Source organism: Neofelis nebulosa, chromosome 3 (assembly GCF_028018385.1).
Source record: "Neofelis nebulosa isolate mNeoNeb1 chromosome 3, mNeoNeb1.pri, whole genome shotgun sequence".
Taxonomy (NCBI): Eukaryota; Metazoa; Chordata; class Mammalia; order Carnivora; family Felidae; genus Neofelis; species Neofelis nebulosa.
The window spans coordinates 185,926,979-185,948,101 of NC_080784.1; the positions used below are offsets into that span (position 1 = coordinate 185,926,979).

At 49.5% G+C, this 21,123-nt stretch overlaps 1 long non-coding RNA gene across 1 annotated transcript in view; it reads right to left on the minus strand.

The window, feature by feature from the left end:
• The window catches only part of LOC131507726 (uncharacterized), a 25,261-nt gene extending 6,429 nt beyond the window's left edge, over positions 1-18,832 (minus strand). Inside the window, exon 1 of the long non-coding RNA XR_009259659.1 lies at positions 18,257-18,832. This is a non-coding gene — a long non-coding RNA (uncharacterized LOC131507726). The remainder of the gene's footprint in view (positions 1-18,256) is intronic.
• Positions 18,833-21,123: the final 2,291 nt, after the last annotated feature.

Here is a 21,123-nt window from a genome sequence, read left to right on the forward strand (position 1 = left end):
TGGATTCAGGATGTGTTTCTTGTATCTAATGTTGTAAAGGGTTTAAAAAAAAAAAAAAGAGCTGGGCTGGAACCAGGTTTCCAAGGATGGAGAGTGTCGTAGGTGGATTGAGCTGCTGTGACAATAATCCTGTAAACCGGGTAGCTTAAACAACAGAAATGTATTCCTCGAGTTCTGAAAGCTGGGAAACCCAGGATCAGGGTGCTGGTTGACTTGGTTCATCACGAGCCCCTCTCTGTGGTATGCGGAAGGATTCCCTCTTGCTGTATATCCAAGTGAAGGAGAGGGACTCTCTGTCTCTTCTTCTAGGGGCACGAATCCCACTCAGGAGGGCCTCACCCTCATGCCCCAATTACCTTCTGAAGGTCCCACCTCCTAGTCCCCTCACACTGGGGATTAGGGCTTCAACATGTGAACTTCGAGAGAACACAAGTATTCAGCCCATAGCAGAGAGGGAAGAGGGCCTGGATCCAGGGACACAGCAGATATCAGAGAGAACAGCCAGGCTTGCTCGTTCTGGGACACAAAGGGTCATGTGAGCTGGCTGGAGAATGCGTCACCGACCTCAGAAAATCATGCAGTATTGGGGGTCCCCCACAGAAGGTGGTTGGGGGGGACGGGTATATCCCAGGAGGGTGGAAGGCTCTGGAAAACCCACCACGCTGCCCCACAAGGGAAAGAGCCAGCATTTGCACGTCTGACCTGACAAAGCTGATTGGTCCACTGGAGAAGAACCACAAACAGCATCGCTTTTGCCGTTTCACCACTTACCCCTCCTGATATCCTCAAGAAGGGATGAAGTAAGGAAGAGAGAAAGAGAAGGGGGGAGGGGATAGACCACCAGCTTCTTCTTTCCTGATGGATGTCTTGCCTGGGACCAGTCTGACTTAGAGGGAAGGTATAAACTGGATGTGAGAGAAAAGGTTTGATTTATATTGTGTTTAATACCTAAAAATCAAGTTGTTCTAATGAAGAGAAAAAGAGAGACAGGAAAGAGACAGCAAAGGTGGGGGAGCTGCGGGAGACAATCATGGCGGGTGTGGGGCCGGGGGGTGTGGCCGATCCAGCAGATAGAGATCGAAGACAGAAACCAAAAAATAAAGCAATTTCCTGACTGATCCAAATCTGTCAACACTTGTGTTACATGTGAAGTGTACCTGGCAAATAGGATGCACTTAAAGAATGCTCGCCATCATTAGTGAGATCTAAGACATCTGGGTCAATTATTAGCCCAGTCTGGCTGGTGTAGCCAGTCGCCATTGAGAACACTCCAGTCAGAACCACCTGTGTACTTATCAACCCAAAAGCCACAGTAGCTGTTCCACTGGCCTCCCAACCCCCAATTCTCTCCCCCCTGCAGTTCAACACTCTCTCCCATTGCCTAAAAGCCCAACTTCCTTAGCTTGGCATGAAAGTCCCCAACAACTGAGTCAACCCTCCTTTCCGACTTCCTTCCTTATCAGTCAGTCTGCTCTTCCTTTCAGAATAGAATGATTTGCTGTTCCCTCAAGCACCTCCCGGCACTTGTGCCTCCCCCTGTTTGTGATGTGCTCCTTTTCTCTCTAGCTTCCTGATAAAACCCCATCATTCTTCATGTCGGCTCACACATTATCTGCTCTGAAAAACCTCCAAAATCTTCCAGTGGAAAGGATTTCTCCCTCCTCTGAGCTCCCATAACACTGCCTTTGTATACCTTTAGTTGTCCAACAAAACCTCATTCCCCCACCTGCTCCTCATATACAGGCAGTGATGGTGTTATGTCCAGGGGGGGAAAAGCCCAGTTCTAAGGAGTAAATCATGGTTGAGCTATGCTAAACACGGCCAACTCCTTCTCTTTTGTTGGTTATTGGTTGAGGGCTAACTGCGGGTAACTGTGTCTCTGTTCTCAGCAGTCATGTTTAACAAGGTGCCCTCCAGGTAAAACACACACACACAAGCACGCACACACGCACACACACACACGCGCACACACACACACACACACACAAGCGCGCACACACGCACACACATACACACACACAAGCGCCTTAATTTGTAGCAAGTTTGCTGATTCCATGGTGCCATTTATCCCACCATAGCCAATGTCAGGTTACCAGTGAGACATTATTGAACGTGGGACTTGGAGAAGATGTGCGGTAGCACGCCATTTTATAGTATCTTCACCGGGCCAACACAATAACATCAAAAGTGTAGATAATAGCTAAGTGTAGTAAAATAATTAGGAAGTGATGCACTTTGGTATTTATCACCCAGTTTCCTGGAAATTTAACAATTGCCTCTTGCAGGCCAATAAAGGCCGATTTGAACACATCACAGGTTCTAGCCAATCATTATATACATAATGTTTGTGTCCTCTCAAAATTCATGTGTTGAAATCTAAGCCCCAGCGTGATGGTGTTTGGAAGTGGGGTCTCTGGGAGGTGATCGGGTCGTGAGGGCAGAGCCCTGGTGAGTGGGATTGGCACCCTTACAGAAGAGACCCTAGAGAGCTCCTGTGTCTTTTTCACCATGTGAGGACACTCGGCTATTTACGAACCAGGAAGTGGTTCTGAATCTGCTGATTCACCTTAATCTTGGACTTCTCAGTCTCCAGAACCGTGAGAAATTAACGTTTGTTTTTGAAGCTGCCCAGTCTATGGTATTTTTGTCATAGCAGCTACATAGACTGAGACACCAAGGAAATGTAAGGGGAAATAGGCTTGGGGTTTCTGGACTTCTTGGTTGGTTTTTTTTTTTTTTTTTTTTTTTTTTTTTAATGTTTATTTATTTTTGAGACAGAGAGAGACAGAGCATGAACGGGGGAGGGTCAGAGAGAGAGGGAGACACAGAATCTGAAACAGGCTCCAGGCTCTGAGCCGTCAGCACAGAGCCCGACGCGGGGCTCGAACTCACGGACCGTGAGATCATGACCTGAGCCGAAGTCGGATGCTTAACCGACTGAGCCACCCAGGCGCCCCTTTGGTCGGTTTTTACTGCATTACACTTCAACAACAAACAGCCCCCAAATCTAGCACAGAGCATCATACCTGAAGGTCTTCAAAACGTGTTTGATGAATGAATCCCTTATCTATAAAATATTTAGACTAAATTACTAAATTACTAATTAAAATTTCTAAATTTTAACCCAGAGAAACCTCTTGCTTTTTCCCCAAGCAATTCTGTTGGGAGGCCCAAATAGGAAAGGGATGATGGTATATTGTTCCAGGTGAAGGAATGGGACTTTGAGACACTTCTCTGAAATTTTAGCGGAACACCTTGGGTTCCACGGAACCTGGTTTGAAAACCACTAATTTGGCTCCATTCTGGGACTAACAATCTATTATCCCAGGACCTGCACTGTATCAGCCTGTCTTCCCTCAGGACTAGCCAGTGACTTGAATAAAGCTTGGCCTCACAAGTTCAGGGCCTTCACTCCCAGACTTGCTGCGCCCTTGGCTTTGCCAAATGAGCAGACCGCTTTCCGTGAGGCTCTCAATTACAAGCGCCTTCATGCAATCTTCCGGCGCATCAGACCCATGCCACCAGACCGTCCCTGGGTGGTTTCCTGCCAGAGATGCATTCATTGCTCCAGGGTGTCTGACCGGGGCCTGGGGGTTTTGTCTCTCCTACATCAGAACAACGCCCTGCCCCATTTAAGAGCCAGTTTCCCAGGCCGGCCTGTCCGGGCAGCCATCACACCGCCCCTCAAGCCAGCTGGGATGCCTGGAGATTTCCAGTCTTCCCAGCTGAAAATTAAAGGCCCCAACCAGGTTCTACCCCTGCATTTAGAGGACTGTGATTTCATAGTCTCCGAATCTCCCGCGGGAGGATCAACCCCTTGACCCAAGGTCTGTCCCAACCTCCTCAGTCCCCATGCGAGGTTTCAGGAGGCCCCTCCCCCCGGGCTTTGCATGGCATCAGTTCCACCCTCCAGCAGCAACCAGAGTGCCTCTTCCGGCTGTTGTGCGGCCAGGATCTCGGCCACTGGTTCATACAACTCACGTTTACTACGCGGAGGAGAAGCCCCTGGTGTGGCGGAGGCCCTCTGGTGAGGAACACACAGACCCTCCCCATGGATCAGAGCATTTAGCTGGGAGGAAACCCTGGAGCGGTCTGTCCATCATGCTGTTGGGGCCTGAACTGTGTCCCCGTGAAAGTTATATATTGAAATCCTAACACCTGGTACCTCAGAAGGCAGCCGTGTTTGAAGATAGGGCCTTTAAAGAGGTGACGAAGTTAAAATTAGGCCATTTGGGGGAGACCCTAATCTAACGTGGCCGGTATCCTTGTAGGAAGAGGAGACGAGCCTCGCAGACAGACAGACAGACACCAGGAATGTGGGAGCGCAGGAGACAACCACGTGAAGAGGCAGCAAGAGGCAGCCGTCAGCAAAGCCACAGAGACGCCTCAGGGGAAACCGACTCTGCCGGCACCTTGATCTTGGACGTTCAGCCTCCAGAACTGTGGGAAAATGAATCTCTGCTGTCTAAGGCAGCCAGTCTATATTTTGTCATGGCGGTCCTAGCTGACTAACACATCTCCCTCCCTGAAGGGCACAGAGCCCAGCTCCTGCCCACGGCCCAGAACCAGCCCTAGCTGGTCAGAGAAGATGGAGCCTCAGAAATGGTCTTCCATGGGCACCAGCCAGAGCCCCTGAGAGCTTGGGCTAAGTCCTTGCACCTGCTCCCAGACCTCTTCCCGCCCCTCAACCGCTCTGTCTTTCCCCCTTGGGCTCTCATTTCATCCCTCAAGCACAGAAGCAGCAGCTGTGATCAGAAAACAGCTGGTCGGGGGATAAATGAATGAGATGGGCAAATGATGGATTTTGAGCCCAGCCGAAAAATGCCCTGGGTTGGGGCCAACGGACCCCAAGACCTAATTCAGCAGGTGTTTTCCTGGGCGCCTTCCGGTTAAGACTGCCAGATAAAATTCAAGAGGCCACTAACATTTGAATTTCAGATGCGCAATGAATAATGGTTCAGTAGAAGCGTGTCCCGTGCTGCGTGGTATTTTTGTTTGCTACAGCTAGCAACCGCATCCAGGGAACGCCGTGGGGTAGGTCAGGAGATTAGGAGAGGAGAAATCAAACAGGGTGGGGCACTGCACACCCAGAGACGATGGAAGACACGGGCGCATAATAGGTGCTGAGCCAATTTGGGAAGAAGGAAAGGAGCGCCTCTGGGTGATGTGTCTCTGGCTGGTCCCAGTCCTGCAGCCCTAATTTGGAGTCAAGTCCAAGAATCCCTGCTGTATTGGCTTCCTGCTGCTGCTGTAACAAATTACCAAAGGCTTAATGGCTTGAAGCCACACTATGAGATATTCACTATCTTCTAGTTCTTGAGCTCGGAGTCCCAGATGGGTCTCAATGGGCTAAGATCAAGGTGTCCGTGGGACTGTTCCTTTTGGAAATTCTAGAGGAGAACTCATTTCTCGCCTTTTCTGCTTTCTTGAGGCCATCTGCCTTCCTTGGCCCATGGCCTCTTCATTTGCAAGACCAGCAGCTTTAGCTTCATGAAACCCCGCCCCCCTCTCTCTGGCCTCCATGGTACCCCCCCCCCCTTCTCTGCCTCTCATTTCTCCCTCTAATTTTAAGGACCCTTGTGATGGCATCGGTCCACCTGGGTAACACACACAGGCTCTGCAGATTAGGATGTGGACATCTTTGTGGGGCCATTGTTCTTCCTACCACGGTGTTTCTCCCCCCAACACGTGTCACCTTATCAATCAAGGCTACTGTTGGGAAAACAAAAGGGTTTGACCAGGATCCAGGGCTCCTCGGTACATGCAAAGACAGTGCTGGCAAATCAAGATGCTGAGTTCCAGGGGTTCAGCCTTAGGCGTGGCCGTGAACGGCTGATGGGGGCACAGACAGCACCAGCAGCGGGAATACCGATCAGAAGCGAAAATAGACACACTCGGGTCTGTCCCTTCTGAATACACTCCTGGGTCTACCCTGTAGGGACAGTTGTGATACTCTAAGTCTGCCTCAAATATTACCTTCTGCCACGTTTCGCTTGGTTTGAGTCGAGAAGGCACAATGTGTTTCCTCTCAAGATCACAGCCCAGGGGCAGTCCTGAGCCAGACCTACATCGTCCATTAGAGACAGCTCTGTTTGAAGACCCCTGCTGGGACTCCAACCCTTTAGAATCTTTGTGGCTGTGCCTGTGACGGTTGTTGTGAGAAAGCACCACAGCTTTGGAGGTTTAAACAGCAGAAATTTCCTGTCTCAACGTCCAGGAGGCTGGAAGTCCAAGATGAAGGTGTTGGCAGAGTTGGTTCCTTTTGTGGCAGAAGGAGAATCTGCTCCAGTCCTTGGCTTGTAAATGTGTCACCCCATCTCTCCCTGTGTGTTCACACGGTGCTCTCCCTGTGCTCAGGTCTCCGTACCCAAACTTCCCATTTCTGTTAAGACACCCACCATATTGGATTAGGACGCATGCATATTGGATTAGGTCAATGCATGACCCTCTGGTGGCTCAGCTTACATCAGAATGCAGTTTCAATGAACATGTCTCTTTCCTGTCCTCACAGATCCTTGAGGTGGGTATTCTTAACCTCATTTTAAGGTTGAGAGTAAGACACTGAGAGACCTTCCGAGAGCCGCATCACTCATGAGGACAGAGCAGGAGGTCCCACGCGAGACACACATGACTCAGAGAGGGATAAGCGAGCAAGGGGCAGGACTAGGACCCACCAAAGGAAGTCCCTTAGGGAAAACAGAGTCCCCTGTAGGGAACTGAGTGAGTGCCTCAGTCTTCTGGCAAATTCTTTGAAGTGCAAGAAGTGATGCAGCCAGAGAACAATTGGCTGCGGACTAATACATGGGAAGCATGAGCATAAGGGGGGGCCAGCTTCCAGTGACAGACGGGCCTACCCCTGTGCCCATAGAAGAAAATAAGTCACAGGTCACACTCCTGACATATACACAGGTCACAGACACAGCGGGTTGGCATTTGCTATTCTCAGCTCCCAGATGCTACCCTACCCTGCCCTCTGAAAGTGTAAGTCCTTATAACTGGATAGATGGTGCCACTTTCCCAGCCCAAGGCAATATTGCATGGACACGCTGGTAAAAAAGTAAAAGGAAGAAAGTGTTCTTAAGTGTTCATTTGTAAGAGAACATGGGAAGAGTTGGATACAAATTCAGATTCTTGGGCCTCATCCCTGGGGGCTGGTGTGGGGCTCGGGCATATTCATTATTCACAAACTTCCCAGGTGATATTTATGCCACGGCTCATAGGATACACTTTCAGAATCTCTGCTCTGGAGCTTTCTGTTCTTCAGGTGTGAATCCCTGTTGATCTTACCAAAGGCCTCTGCCCATGAGCCACTGTGGGGCAACTGAGTCACAGGCTGGGACTGATCAGGGTGTAACGTAGTCAAAAGCAGGAAAAAGAATCTTCTGTAGACATCTGACCCCACCATTTGACTCCCTGCCATCTGACTCTCTACTCTCTGACCCCCACCATCTGACCCCCCCCATGTGACCCCTACCATCTGACCCCTCCACCATCTGACCCCCACCATCCGACCCCCACCATCTGACTCTCCACCATCAGACCCCCTACTGTCTAACCACCACCATCTGACCCCCACCATCTGACCCCCCCATGTGACCCCTACCATCTGACCCCTCCACCATCTGACCCCCACCATCCGACCCCCACCATCTGACTCTCCACCATCAGACCCCCTACTGTCTAACCACCACCATCTGACCCCCACCATCTGACCCCCCCAACCATCTGACCCCCTACTGTCTAACCACCCCATCTGACCCCCACCATCTGATCTCCCACCATTTGACTCCCAACCATCTGACCCCCACCATCTGAACCCCCACCATCTGACCCCCACCATCGGACCCCCCACCATTGGACCCCCTACTGTCTAATTACCACCATCTGACCCCCACCTTCTGACCCCCACCATCTGATCTCCCACCATCTGATCCACCTCCACCTAACAGTCCCCCACTGCACCCCCACCTGCACCATCTGACCCCTCACAGGGTTCTGTGCAGCATTGCTTTGCATTTGCAAACCTTGCTTGCCGTTCCTGTCTCCACCCTTAAATCCAAAGCATCAGCAGGGCAGGCCTGGTGCCCTTTGAACTCCAGTGTCCTCTGTACAGAGCTTGCCCAAGAGGGGTGTGAATGACACCAACCAGCCCCCAAGCCATTTGAACAAAAGCCCAGATGGATATGGATCCCATGGGATAGTTATATCGTTTTCCCTACCCCACCCCCTAAAACCTGAAAGGTGGACTCACCAGGCTCTCATTCCCCAAAACACTGGAAAGCCAATGTTGCTGTTCCTTCCTTCTGAGGCTCCCTCACTCCCCAGTGACTTACTGGTAAACAGCGTGACCTCACCCTCCTTTCTCACCCAACCACCAAGTAGTGCAAGAACGTTGGGCTGCTGTTGGAGAAGGAGAGGAGGTCACAGGAGGAAAGCCCTGCCCCTGCCAGGCGTCAGGCAGGACTCTCCCCCACTGGGTGAGTTTTCATGATGTGAACTGGATCCCGCTGATAGACTAGGGTCTGGGATGGGCAGTAGACATACTGGTCTCACCCACTGGTTACCTAAATGGGTGCCATGCTGTTGGCACATTGCAATATCGAAGCCAAAGGTGAGAGGCTCTGTGCAGGCGTGCTGCGGGGCACACGAGAAGAGGCGTTTAGGCCTGATGTGGTCCGTGTTGATCTGTCAGTTTCTTATCTTTACCTTGGCAATAATGAATTACACTTATTAACTATGAAAGTAACCTTTATTATTGAATTTCTGGTGGGAAAGATAATCTCATCCAAGTGAGTCGGAAACTCTACTGCCTGACCTTCTTACAGGGGATCGGGGAAAGTTTGAGAAATTCTGCTATCCTCAACAATGGTTGGTTTTTGTTTTTTTTTTTTATTGGGGAGGGTGGTGGTGTTGCCCTCACCCTGGCCCTCAGGGTCTGAAGCAGTAATAAAAAGGCCTAGAGAGGGACAAAGAATCTGATCCACTTTAGCGCAAAGCAATAGAGAAGTGGGGCCTGGGGTCCTGGCGTGTGCGGTGAGTGGTAGAAAGGGGAGGAACCGTGAGGAGAGGGGAGTCCTTTGCAGAATAAAATTATGGTGCATGAGAAGGTAACATGCCTCAAAGACCCTGAGCGCCACTTGGGATTCAATGTCCTAATTGTGTGAGAACCCAGTAAAACCGAAAGGGATCAGCGCCACGTAAGGCACATGGTGAGGTCAGTAAAGGGCTGCCTTCAACACCCAGGCTGCCCGAAGAAGGTCAAGTTATTGTTCGGCAAATATCCTTTCTCTCGACACCACTGTCCCCTCCACGGGAAGCGTGTACTTCCCTGCCCTGTAGATATTAGGACTGACCATGTGACTTGCCTTGGCCAAAAGAATTTGGGAGGGGGGACAGCGATAGTGAGCAGGTTTCAAGCCTAAGACTGAAGAAGCATTGGGTGTTTCCATCTGCTCCTCGGTTTCCAGCTCATCCAAGAGAGATGATGGACACAGGGGCAGATCTAGAACCAAGATTAGCAGAGCTGAGCACAGATCAGCTGAATCCAAGTTGACCAACAGGCACTTACTTGAGCAAGAAACAAATGCTTAACCTATGTCACTGAGTTTCTAATGATTTGTTACACAACACTACTGTACCGATAGCTGACTGACACACCACCCTTTCCGTGTTGCCTACCACCTCCCTCTATGTGTCTCTCCTCCTTTCTCCTCTGTCTTCTCCCTCAATCGATCAAAGTCTTCTAACCTAAAATGGCTGCCCCTCCCAAATGTATGTGCTTTTCAAAGGACCGTCTCTTTGTGAAAGAAGGACTTTGCTACTAGGATCGCAGGGATCAGCTAGCGGCTGAGGAAAGCATTTACAGACTGGGAGAACTTTTTTTAGGTCTCCTGACATCACAGTCCTAGCAGGCTAAGGCGGGGCAGACCCCGACATGTACCTGATTTAGGGGGGAAAAGGCTCGAAATACTGAAAGAAGGGCTTGGCAAAGCTAGGCATGTGTTTCATTCTATCATTTGCCCTGAAAAAGTTGAAGCACGGGTTGGCAAATCCAGCTGAGTGTATGAGGACTTCTCTTCCTCCACACCCTCCCTTAAAGTTTGGCCAGATCCCCAGTCCAAATGGCAGCATGTGTTCAGGAAGATGATTAATGTTGGCAGAAGGCTCCAGAGAATCTCTCAGGGCCCTCGTGTTTATTAAATATAAAAATCCATGTTTAAATATAATGTCAAGGGTATGACACAGACCAACATGATCCAACACAGACTGCTGGCCCAAAACTTCGATAGCTACATGTTCTTTGAGTTTTGCCTTCCAGGCTTAAATCCCTTAAAGATTTTCCGGGAAGGCTCAAACTACTCAAGGAAGGGGTCAATGGGGGCCAACAAAGCCCATCTATTTCTTTCCATCATCTGTTCTTAATGGCAAAGGCTGTAGCTTGCGGGTCGCAGATAAAGCACATGATTGGGTCGAAATCATGATGCTTAGAAGGCAGCCGTTCCTGACTACCTTGGCCTGGGCTCGAGAACACAGCTACGTTTTCTGCCAGGGGACCCAGACGCCGTGTTCGCGCATTCATTCCTTTAGTGAAGAGTTGTTGAGAACCTTCTATGTGCCAAGCCCCGCTCCAGGACCTGGAGACATGAAGCACAGACAATGCCCCGGTTCCCTGGTTAGATTCTGCAGGTGGAGAGACAGACAACACACAAGTAAATAAACACATGGTTGTTCGGTCGTAAGGACTGTGAAGGAAACAAAACAGGACGACATGATACACACGGATAACAGGATGCGTTACAATGAGATCAGGTGGTTAGGGGATAAGAGAGGCAGAAGCTTCCATGCTGCTTGCCTTGTGACAGACACTATTGTAAGGACTTCTCATTTAATTCTCATCCTCTCATTTAAGCTTCACGGCAACCCGATGGGGCAGGTACTATCATTCCCCTTTGACAGATAAGCACGCCTCTGCTCAGAGAAGCAAAGTAACTCTCCCTACATCACAGAGCTGGAGAGTGGAGGAGTTGGATACGGGCCGGGTCTTGGGGGCCACAGTCCGCCCTTCGGCCCACTGTGCAACGCACCGCCTCACGGAGCAGGCAACGTTGAAGCTGAAACTGAATAACAGGAAGGGGCCAGCCATGTAAAGATCTGGGGAAGAGTGTCCCCAGTGAGGGGCCGAGATCGTTGAGGGAGGCACGGACCAGGGTGGCAGCAATGGGCGCAGCGACAGGTGGCAGTTTGGGGATCTGTTTTCACTCACTGTCATTTCCCATCTCAACATCACCCCTCCTGCTAAACTACAAGCTCCCTGAACACCAGTGCCTCCCCTGTTTTCCTTCTCTTGTGTCCTAACGCCTCGTACGGTGCTAAGTTCGTAGATATATTTAGTTCTTTTTGGATTAGTGAATTAGTTTAATTCACCAATGAGTGTTGGACCGGTCTGATGTTGGTTTGAATCTCAAATCCTTCAGCTGTTACCTGTTCAACCTTGGGTAAGTTACTTAACCTCTCTGATCCTCACTTTCATTTTCTGTACAGTGGAAATTATAAGAAGATCATAAGGTTGGCTGTTGAGAGAATTAAGTGAGATAGAGCCCAGCACAAGGATGCCATAGGATAGTCCTACAGAAACGGTGGTGATCAAATTCTTTTCTGTACTACATACAAACAAGAGTTGTTCCAGAGACACGAACCCATTGTAGAATTTCCCACTGAAAGAGACTTTAAGCCCTTGTTACTCAAACTGTCATCCAAGGACTAGCCCACCACGTATGCTGTGAGAGCTTGTTAGAAATAAAGAAACTCACACCCCAGGCCCACTGAATCAGAGTTTCTGGAAGAGAGGCCAAGTCATCTGTATATTTAATAAGCAGGGGTGCCTGGGTGGCTCAGTCGGTTAAGCGGCCGACTTCGGCTCAGGTCACGATCTCGCGGTCCGTGAGTTCAAGCCCCGCGTCAGGCTCTGTGCTGATGGCTCAGAGCCTGGAGCCTGCTTCAGATTCTGTGTCTCCCTCTCTCTCTGACCCTCCCCCGTTCATGCTCTGTCTCTCTTTGTCTCAAAAATAAATAAACGTTAAAAAAAATTAAAAAAAAAAATAAGCACAACCCAAGCCCCTCATCCTGGGTGATTCTCATCAAAGGAACAGTTGGGATGGTTTGAACTTGCTCCATTCCAAGGTTCCATCTCCTTTATACTGTTCCAAACACATGGACTCCAATCCTCTCCCTCTGCTGCTTGCTGCCTGGGCCTCTGCACATCCCCAGTAACCCATTCTGGTTGTCATGCTTTGAACACCTGCTACTCCTAGCTGAGTCCCCAGTGAATGGACAACCACCCCATTAGATGTCCATGCTGGACCAATCAGCTGGGCTCGGGCTGGTCTAGTAGCATCGCACCAAATGGCAACATGAGCCTGGCTGGCTCACCCACCAGTGTCCTAGCTCCTTGTGAGAGACACCGTCTCTCCCCTGCAATCCTCCTGGCTCCCTGCTAGGCCTGAGGAAACACAGCAGGACAGGATGCTGAATGGCTGGAAGGCAGCCTCATTGCTGAGTCACCAACCACATAAACAAACGTTAAAGACAGACGTCTCACAGGACCGATTCCCCCTACACCATCCAACATTCTCCAGGCCCATCTATGCTCATGGTTCATCAATCAACTCAGAGCCCGGGGTGCCAAAAAATTTGGTTGTTCATTTCTAAGATATGATCAAACTGTCCAGAAACTAAATTTTCTTCTCCTATGGGCGCAGAACTTACTTCAGTGAGGCGCGATACCTGCTGTTCATTCTTGGTGACTGTACTCATTCGGGCCTGTCCGGTGGGCTGAAACAAGAATGCCTCGCTTACCGCCCTGTAACACCTTTGCTTTGCATCTCAATACACCCGCTATTAAAAATCACTTAGAGGGATGGGGGGGGGGGCGGGGGGCAGCCAGTGAGGCGACTGCCTCTTGATCTGGGCTCGGGTCACGATCTCGCGATTCCTGAGTTCGATCCCTGCTCCCAGCTCTGCGCTGACAGTGCGAAGCCTGCTTGGGGTTCTCCCTCTCCCCCTTTCTGTACTCTTACCCGGCTCACTTGCGCGCGTGCTCTCTCTCTCTCGCAAAATAAATAAACGTACAAAAAAAAAATCACTTAGAGACCATCTGTTTTGGAATAAGCTAAGTAATCATGCTGAAACACACCTTCAGCATGGCAGAGATCCCACCTGCCACGACCACCCCGCCTAGCATGATGTGGGCATTCGATGAATGTCATAAAGCATAGTGGTGTGGATGGACTTTAGAAAGACGCTCATCAAGATGAGGACCGGAGGCCACGTGTGGATCCTGCTTTTACCCAGTTCATTTGCCTGTGAGCCTTGTCTGTGCTTCCGGGGCCGCATCCTCTACCGCGTGGAACGAGAAAATCTAGTTCCCAGGCCGAGTTCGAACTTGCTGCCATCTACTGGCCAAAACGTAGCACTACCTTTACCTGAGTACGTTGACATTTTAACTAAGCGCATGTGAAACTTACAACGTTCGCAGAAAATTATGGAAACAGGATCGGTTAAAAAGACTTGGCAGTACGATTTCATTTTCAAAAAGAACGAGTACAAACTGTCTTGGATGAAGCGTTTTAAAGGCTTAGATTATAAATTAGAGCTCAAGGAGATTTCCTATCAATAAATTATGTTGTGCTGTTTCTGCTGGGTTTTATGGCTACCCCTTCACAGTCCGTGAGTTTGGAAAAAAAGCAAATTGGGTCTGAATGTGTCTCCTGAAGACACTCAGGCCCAGAAATGGAGAGATTTGGAAGTCTGGCAGGTGCAACAGCCTGCTTATGAGGATATGCCAGGAAGCCCATCTTCCTTTCCCTGAGAGAGAGAGACAGAGAGAGAGAGAGAGAGAGAGAGAATTTACTATACTTTAAAAAAAAAACATCTGATCTGTCATGGAGGGGCGCTTGCAGAGAAATAGATCCCTTCACACTATTCCTGCTGCATATCAGAAGGAAGTGTGGTCCAATAAATAAAATTTCCCCAGAAAGAAAAGGCACAGACACATACACTCACACACATTCTTAATTTCCAAGATTCTTCCAAGACTCAGGTGGCTCAGGAACGGCCACCAAGAAGTCGATGGTCCTGAAATGGGCCCTGATTTTTATATGCTGATTGACCCCACGTCCGGTGACTGATTCTCCAGACTGGTCAGAGCGGCCCCTGCCTCACAGAACCACAGAAAGCCCAGTCCGTTCAGGGACAGGTGGGCACACTATGCTGTAGCCCAGGAAAGATTCCTCCTCCTTGAAAACAGATTTAGAGTCTCGGAGAATTAGGTGTTTTTTCCTCGGGAACAGGTGTGTTTTGTGTGTGCGTGCTTAAGAGTTGCCTCTTGGACAACTTCTCCCTGGCAGGGTTGCCCAAGTCCCCTCCCCCGCACCTCCCCATCCCACCCAGTGACCTGCTGGGCAGCCACCATATATATAGCCTCATTCATTCCACAAATTCATCCAGTGAATATCTGTGGGGCCGTAACAGGCCCTGGGAATACAGGGGTGAAATGAGACAGTTTTCCCCTCTCTGGGGTCTGGCCTGCTAGTGGGAGGCTGAGGCAACACCCAAGGTCACAAATGCAGGAGTGGTAAGTACTACGTAGAAAATTAAACAGGAAGTGCAACAAAGAGTGAATTAACTCGGGGGCTGGGGGAGAGAGATTCATTAGGGTGGTCATCTTTGAGAGCTGCTATTTGTGCACGCCTGAGGGAGACAGCCACGCCAAGATCTGGGAAGAGCAAACCAGGCAGAAGGAACAGCAGGTCCGAGGGCCTAGAGGTGGAAACCTCCTGGCGTGTTTGAGGAACCAACAGAACAGAGGTCACACGCGTGACCTCAAATAATCGTCACAACCCCCCCCCCCAGAAGTCCTGTTATTATCCCCATCTCACGGATGAAGAAACTGAGGCTGGGAGAGGTTAAGGAAATCACCCAAGGTCATCCAGCTAGCAAGGAACCCAGGTAGTCTGGCTGTGGAGTGCCGACTCTTCAAAAACCTGCATTATGTGAGGAGGCACACCTGCCGTATCACCTGAAAGAACCGTGTGTCTTGTGGGGTGGGGAGTAGGGGTGGAGGGTGGGTCCAGGACCCAGCCAAAAGGCTGGCTCTTCCTTCCTTTTTTGGAGACTTACACAAGAGGACACATCAGCCGACAGGAAAGGAAAACGTGGACCTAGAGCGTGCCAGTGTGGGTCCCCAGTAAGCTATGTTCTGTGTTTTCTCTTGTATTAGTGCGGGGACTGCCTTCATGCATCATTTTCAATTCCTCTCCGCTTAGCTCCATGAGTCCTAATTACCCGGTTTCTCTGAAGAGTCTGATGGCTTTGTGCAGCCCCACGGAGCATTGTCATGGAGGAGTGGAGACCCCCCCCCCCCCCCCCCGCGTCCCTGCCTCCCCTGAGAAAGTGGCAGCAGAGGTCACTTTGCTGGGTGCGATTCCAATCAAGACTCATTGGTTCATCATTGTAGATAACCCTCTGGAGCACCTTAGATGTGGTAACTGTGTTTTCCATAGGGAAAGGGAAGGGTGGGTCTGGGGTTTCAGAGGATGAACAGCCCCATGACAAAGGGTAGCCCTTGGGGGTGGGGGAGGGGAGGGAGCCAGCACCTGGGTCTTACTGTCTCACCCTAGAACTCAAGGTTCCTGAGAACAGTGCCATCATCTCTCACATACCACCCACCCGCCCTCACCCCCCAGCTCCTAGCCTAGGTCCCGGCCGGTACAGGGACTCAAGAAATAGGTGTTTTATGGATGTGTGACGTGTGTGATGGCCTATTAGGACCTTCTGTCTCAAGGGGGCAGAAAATTTTCCGGGTTGAAGCCAAAAGAAAATTTCTTGACTTGGTGATGGAAGGGATGGGAACTAAGTTGGGCTTCTCACCAACGGACATGGGGCACAGGACAGCAGGACAGCTATGCGTTCAGAGCAGATTCAGAAACGTATTTTCTCGTCTCCCCCTTCCCACCCGGAACAATTGTAAGACGTCCTAGGCCCTAGGTACTCATTCTTCTGGGAGGCCATGCCCCACGTTCATATCAAATACCCACATCCCACGTTAAAGAAACATGGTTCTGCAGTAAAAAAAAAAAAAAAAAAAAAAAAAAAAAAATTAAAGATTCTTATAATTTTGTCTCTTGAATTATTTAGCTTCACGTATGTTTAATACATTTAATTGGCAAATGGTCAGTTTCTTGGCAATCACCAGGCACACCCCAAAATCCTAGCCAAGTGAGAAAATCTATGCTATTTCCAAATATAATAAAATATGATACTTTATTGTATATGTTATATATTTTGCACATTATATTTTATTGTATTAAATAAGACGTAACAGAATGAAAAGTATTGTATTAAATAAGACGTAACAGAATGAAATGTAACCCAAAGTGTTACATTGGGTAATTAACTAGGTTAGCAATGCAACATTTTGTATCCATGTGGCACCAAGGTCCCTCCTCTCCGCCCCCTGTTTACTTTGGCTGTTGCTGTAACAGCCACCTGGGGCAGGAGCCACGTGACAGCACCTGACCTCAGCTACACCCCTGCCCTGGGGCTTTCCCGGCACCCCTTTCCCTATGGGAATCACAGAGGACCAAGGTGGTCACCTTTTTAAAACACGGGGAAGGGAAGGAAAAAAAAAAAAAAGGGTAGAGTGGGAGAGAGCCAAAACATAAGAGACTGTTAAAAACTGAGAACAAACTGAGGGTTGATGGGGGGTGGGAGGGAGGGGAGGGTGGATGATGGGTATTGAGGAGGGCACCTTTTGGGATGAGCACTGGCTGTTGTATGGAAACCAATTCGACAATAAATTTCATATATTAAAAAAAAACAAAAAACAAAAACACAGTTACCACATCTAAGGTGCTCCAGAGGGTTATCTACAATGATGAACCAATGAGTCTTGATTGGAATCGCTACAAGGGAATCCCGTGACCTCTTGGCCAACAGGGGAGGGATCAGTGCTATCTCTCCCCGCCCCAGCAACATTTCCAGTTGTGTTCTACTTGGTTCTCGGGATGGTGCGCAGTGGGATGAACCCCACTTGCCCACTGCAGCGATCAGCTTTACGGCGCACGTTCACACGGCTTTCCCCCTTTACTGTGCACACCATTCCCAGTCTCCCGCTACTGATTTTGGGGGGGGGGGGGGGGGGGGCGGGGATCGTTTCACAAAATAAGCTCTCTGCCTGCAGGCTATGGTCTCTGACTCCGGTTTTCGAGGGAACCTAGGCTAAGACAACTGGTCCCAAAAGTGGTTCTGAAATATAGATGATGCAGTGACATTAGGGGACCTTGGTGACAGCGTGGGTTTCCTCAGGTCTCTTTGCCCTGGAACGGGTGGCCGTTTGTCCTCTCTGACTCAAAGCTTCTGCCAGACAGAGGTTTGCTTGCCCCGCCCACAGTACCACTTACCAGTGCCACCATCCAGCACGTCGATGCTTCAGTTTAAGGAACCGATTTGTGGCGAAGAGGTTCCGGCAGTGGGGGCACAGCCACGAGACCCACTGTTTCTACCATACCCTGTATCACCTGGAAGGAACTATTAATGGCTCCGCTAAGGCGCCAGCTCAGAGAAGCCCCCCGTGCGGTTGGGGTTCTGTCCTTCAGAACGTCATGCACGCACCGAGTCACCAACCAAACTATGCCACTCTGTGCCCAAGAAAGAATACTCAGGTCCAGGAGACAGAGGACGGCAGTGACCATTTTTCCCTCTCACCGCCACCGCCAGGAACCCACTTGCGGGTTTGGATTCCTGTTCCTCAAATCAGAGGCTTTGCCCAGTGCCTGAGAATCTCGGTTAGTGACTGGCGATGAGAGAGCCCACCATTTATGTCTTTCTGCAAAGAGGGTGGATTGACGGCTGGCGAGATACAGAGGGAGACGGAGAAGGAGACAGATGAAGATACCCTAGAAGTGTCCGTGAGAGCTGTAGGTCATGGGTGTAGGTCATGCAGGTGGAGGTCCCCACCCAGAGACCCAGAAGAAGTAGACGCGGTCATAATAAGATGCTGCACCCAGTTCTCCTGTGGCCCCACCACCCCTCCACCCCCCCCAAGTAATTCTGGGACCTCAGCTGCATGTCCTACAGTGTAACTCAATTCTGATGTGGAGGTGGCATCAGATTCCACAGGTTAAGGGCTCAGCCCTACCAGACTGCACCCCTACGCCCTCCCCACGTTCGAAGTCGATTGCAAACCCCGGTTTATCACCTGTGCTTCTGTCGCCGGGGCATCCAGCACAACAGCCAAGAAAGGAAGAGAGAGTTCTTGAGCAGGAGGGCGGCACTTTTGCTGTATGGAGCTGGACGTCAGAGCTTTAGTGCTCAAAGGAGAGGGGACACGCAGCGGGTATTAGATCACCAATGTTTTCTTCGGATTTCTGCCCATAAAACCCTTTTCTCAAGATTTCTCTGGTGCTTATCATTCAGTTCAATATCAGCTATCGGTGACCTAGACAGGCAGTCATGAGGCCCTTCAAGAACATAGCACCCGGCACATATTTGATCCTAATCAGAACCGTGCAGGTTTATATAGGTCAGCCTTCTGGGCTAAAGGGGAACATGTTTCTGCTTCTATCCCTCATCACCTTTGACCCGCCGACCAGCTATAGGTTGGGGGTTCCAAGAACTCTGACTTGGGGTTGATTAATTTCCTAGAGCAGCCCACAGAACTCAGAGAACCATTTAATTACTAGCTCACCAGCTTATCACATACAAGGATATAACTCGGGAACAGCCAAATGGATACAAAGGGTAAGGTATGGGGAAAGGGCTTGGAGCTTCCATATCTGCCCCCACCCTCTCTCTTTCTCTCTCTCTCTCCCACTCTCTGAATGCACCACTCTCCCCAGATCTCCTTGTATTCACCAACCTGGAAACTCTTTGAACCCCTCCTTGGGGGTTTTTATGGAGTTTTTGTGACATAGGCACGACGGATTAAATCACGGGCCACTGGTGATTGAACTGCACCTCCAGGCCCTCTTCCCTCCCTGGGGGTCCAGACAGGGGGACTGGCAGGGGGGGTGGGGTTGGCTCACACCTGAAGGTTCACAATCACACAGTTGGCTCCACTAGTGACCAGCCCCCGGCCTTAAGTGCCTTCGGAAAGTCATCTCATTAACAGAACAAAAGAAACATTTACTTCTCTTATCATAGGAAATTCCAAGGGTTTTAGGAACTCAGCGCCAGAAATGAGAAGAGGGCCCTTGGGTGGCTGAGTCTGTCAAGCTTCGGACTTTGGCTCAGGTCATGATCTCACGGTTTGTGGGCTTGAGCCCCGTATGGGGTTGGATGTCAGCCCAGAGCCTGCTTTGTCTCTTCTGTCCCCTCCCTCTCTCTGCCCCTCCCCTGCTGGTTCTCTCTCTAAATAAATAGATAAGTAAACTTAAAATACACACATACACACACACACACACACACAAATGTCCAGTTAAATTCAAGTTTCACGGAAATGAGGACAAAGACCAGATATATATTTCTTATTATAAATCACAATATCACACGTAAGCAAAGACCACATACAAGCCAGGTCTAGAGTCCCAGGGCGAAACTGAGGCATAAAGTACCCATGAGAAGAAATCTGAGCCTAAAGAATCAGTCTAAGACAAGCCAGTCGGCCTCCAAAATTCCGGGAGGGAAGGGCATCGAAGGCCAAATGCGTCTGCCTCACATCCTAGTGGTTGGGGCACCTTCCAGATGAGGCCCCTAATGTTTGACCTGGAGCCCAGTGTTTCCAAGGGAGATAGGATCCCATGGGAGTCTGTGGACGTGACCCACAGCCCCCGTAGCAGCCCTCCAGCAAGGTCCTGTGACAGAGCAGGGGGGTCACAAGGCCATTCACCCCAAGTCTCATTGCCACAGATTTAGACTTCCAACGTGACTCCACAAAAAGCTGTATGCTATCATTGTTTTTATGCTGGGTGTGACAAAAGTGTTGATTTGATCCATGCAAACACTCTAAATACACCACAGTTTTGAGGGGCGCCTGGATGACTCGGTCGGTTAAGCGTCCGACTCTCGATTTCAGCTCAGGTCATGATCTCGTGGTTCATGAGATGGAACCCCACGTCGGGTTCTGCACTGACATTGCGGAGCCTGCTTGGGATTCTCTCTCTCCCTCTGGCCCTCCCCGGCTCACGAGGGCGTGCGTGTGCTCTCTGTCTCTCTGTCTCTCTCTCTCAAAATAAATAATCATTTAGAAATAAAATTAAAATAAACCACAATTTTGAGAACGGTATTGTAGCTTTCCTTCACTTTTTAAAAAATTAGATGTACTGAGGTAACATTTATATTCAGTGAGATTCAATCTTTTTATGTGCATAGTTCTATGGGTTGGATGAAGAGATGTGTTCCCCTGCTCATGCTCTGTCTCTGTCTCAAAAATAAATAAAACATTTTAAAAAATTAAAAAAAAAAAAAAGCGGGGGGTTGCCTGGGTGGCTCAGTCAGTTAAGCATCTGACTTCGTCTCAGGTCATGATCTCGCAGTTTGTGAGTTCGAGTCCCGCGTCGGGCTCTGTGCTGACAGCTCAGAGCCTGGAGCCTGCTTTGAATTCTGTGTCTCCCTCTCTCTCTGCCCCTCCCCTGCTCATGCTCTGTCTCTGTTTCAAAAATAAATAAAACATTAAAAAAATTTTTTTAAAATAGGGTTATCTGTGACCACAATCAAGATATGGAGTATTTCCTTTACCCCCCTACGTTCTCTGGACCCCCTCAGTCCCCAACAGCCACTGCTTTGATGTCTGTCCCCAAAGTTTTGCCTTTTCTAGGTCATACGATGGAATCAGAGTCTGTAGCCTTTTGTGAATGGCTTCCCTCACTTAGCAAGGGGCATTTGAGATCAATCCAATTATTTTATGTTATCAGTAGTTTGTTCCTAAGTAATCAGTATGATTGGTTAGTATGATCTGTTTAGTGTTAGTATGATCTGATTAGTATGATCTGTTTATTTCTTATAAACTTTTTTACAAGAATTTATTCTTTCACAATTCTGGAGGCCTCTGGGAGATTCAGTTTTGTTTTGTTTTTCAGTGTTTATTTATTTTTGAGAGAAAGAGAGAGAATAAGCGGGGGAGGGGCA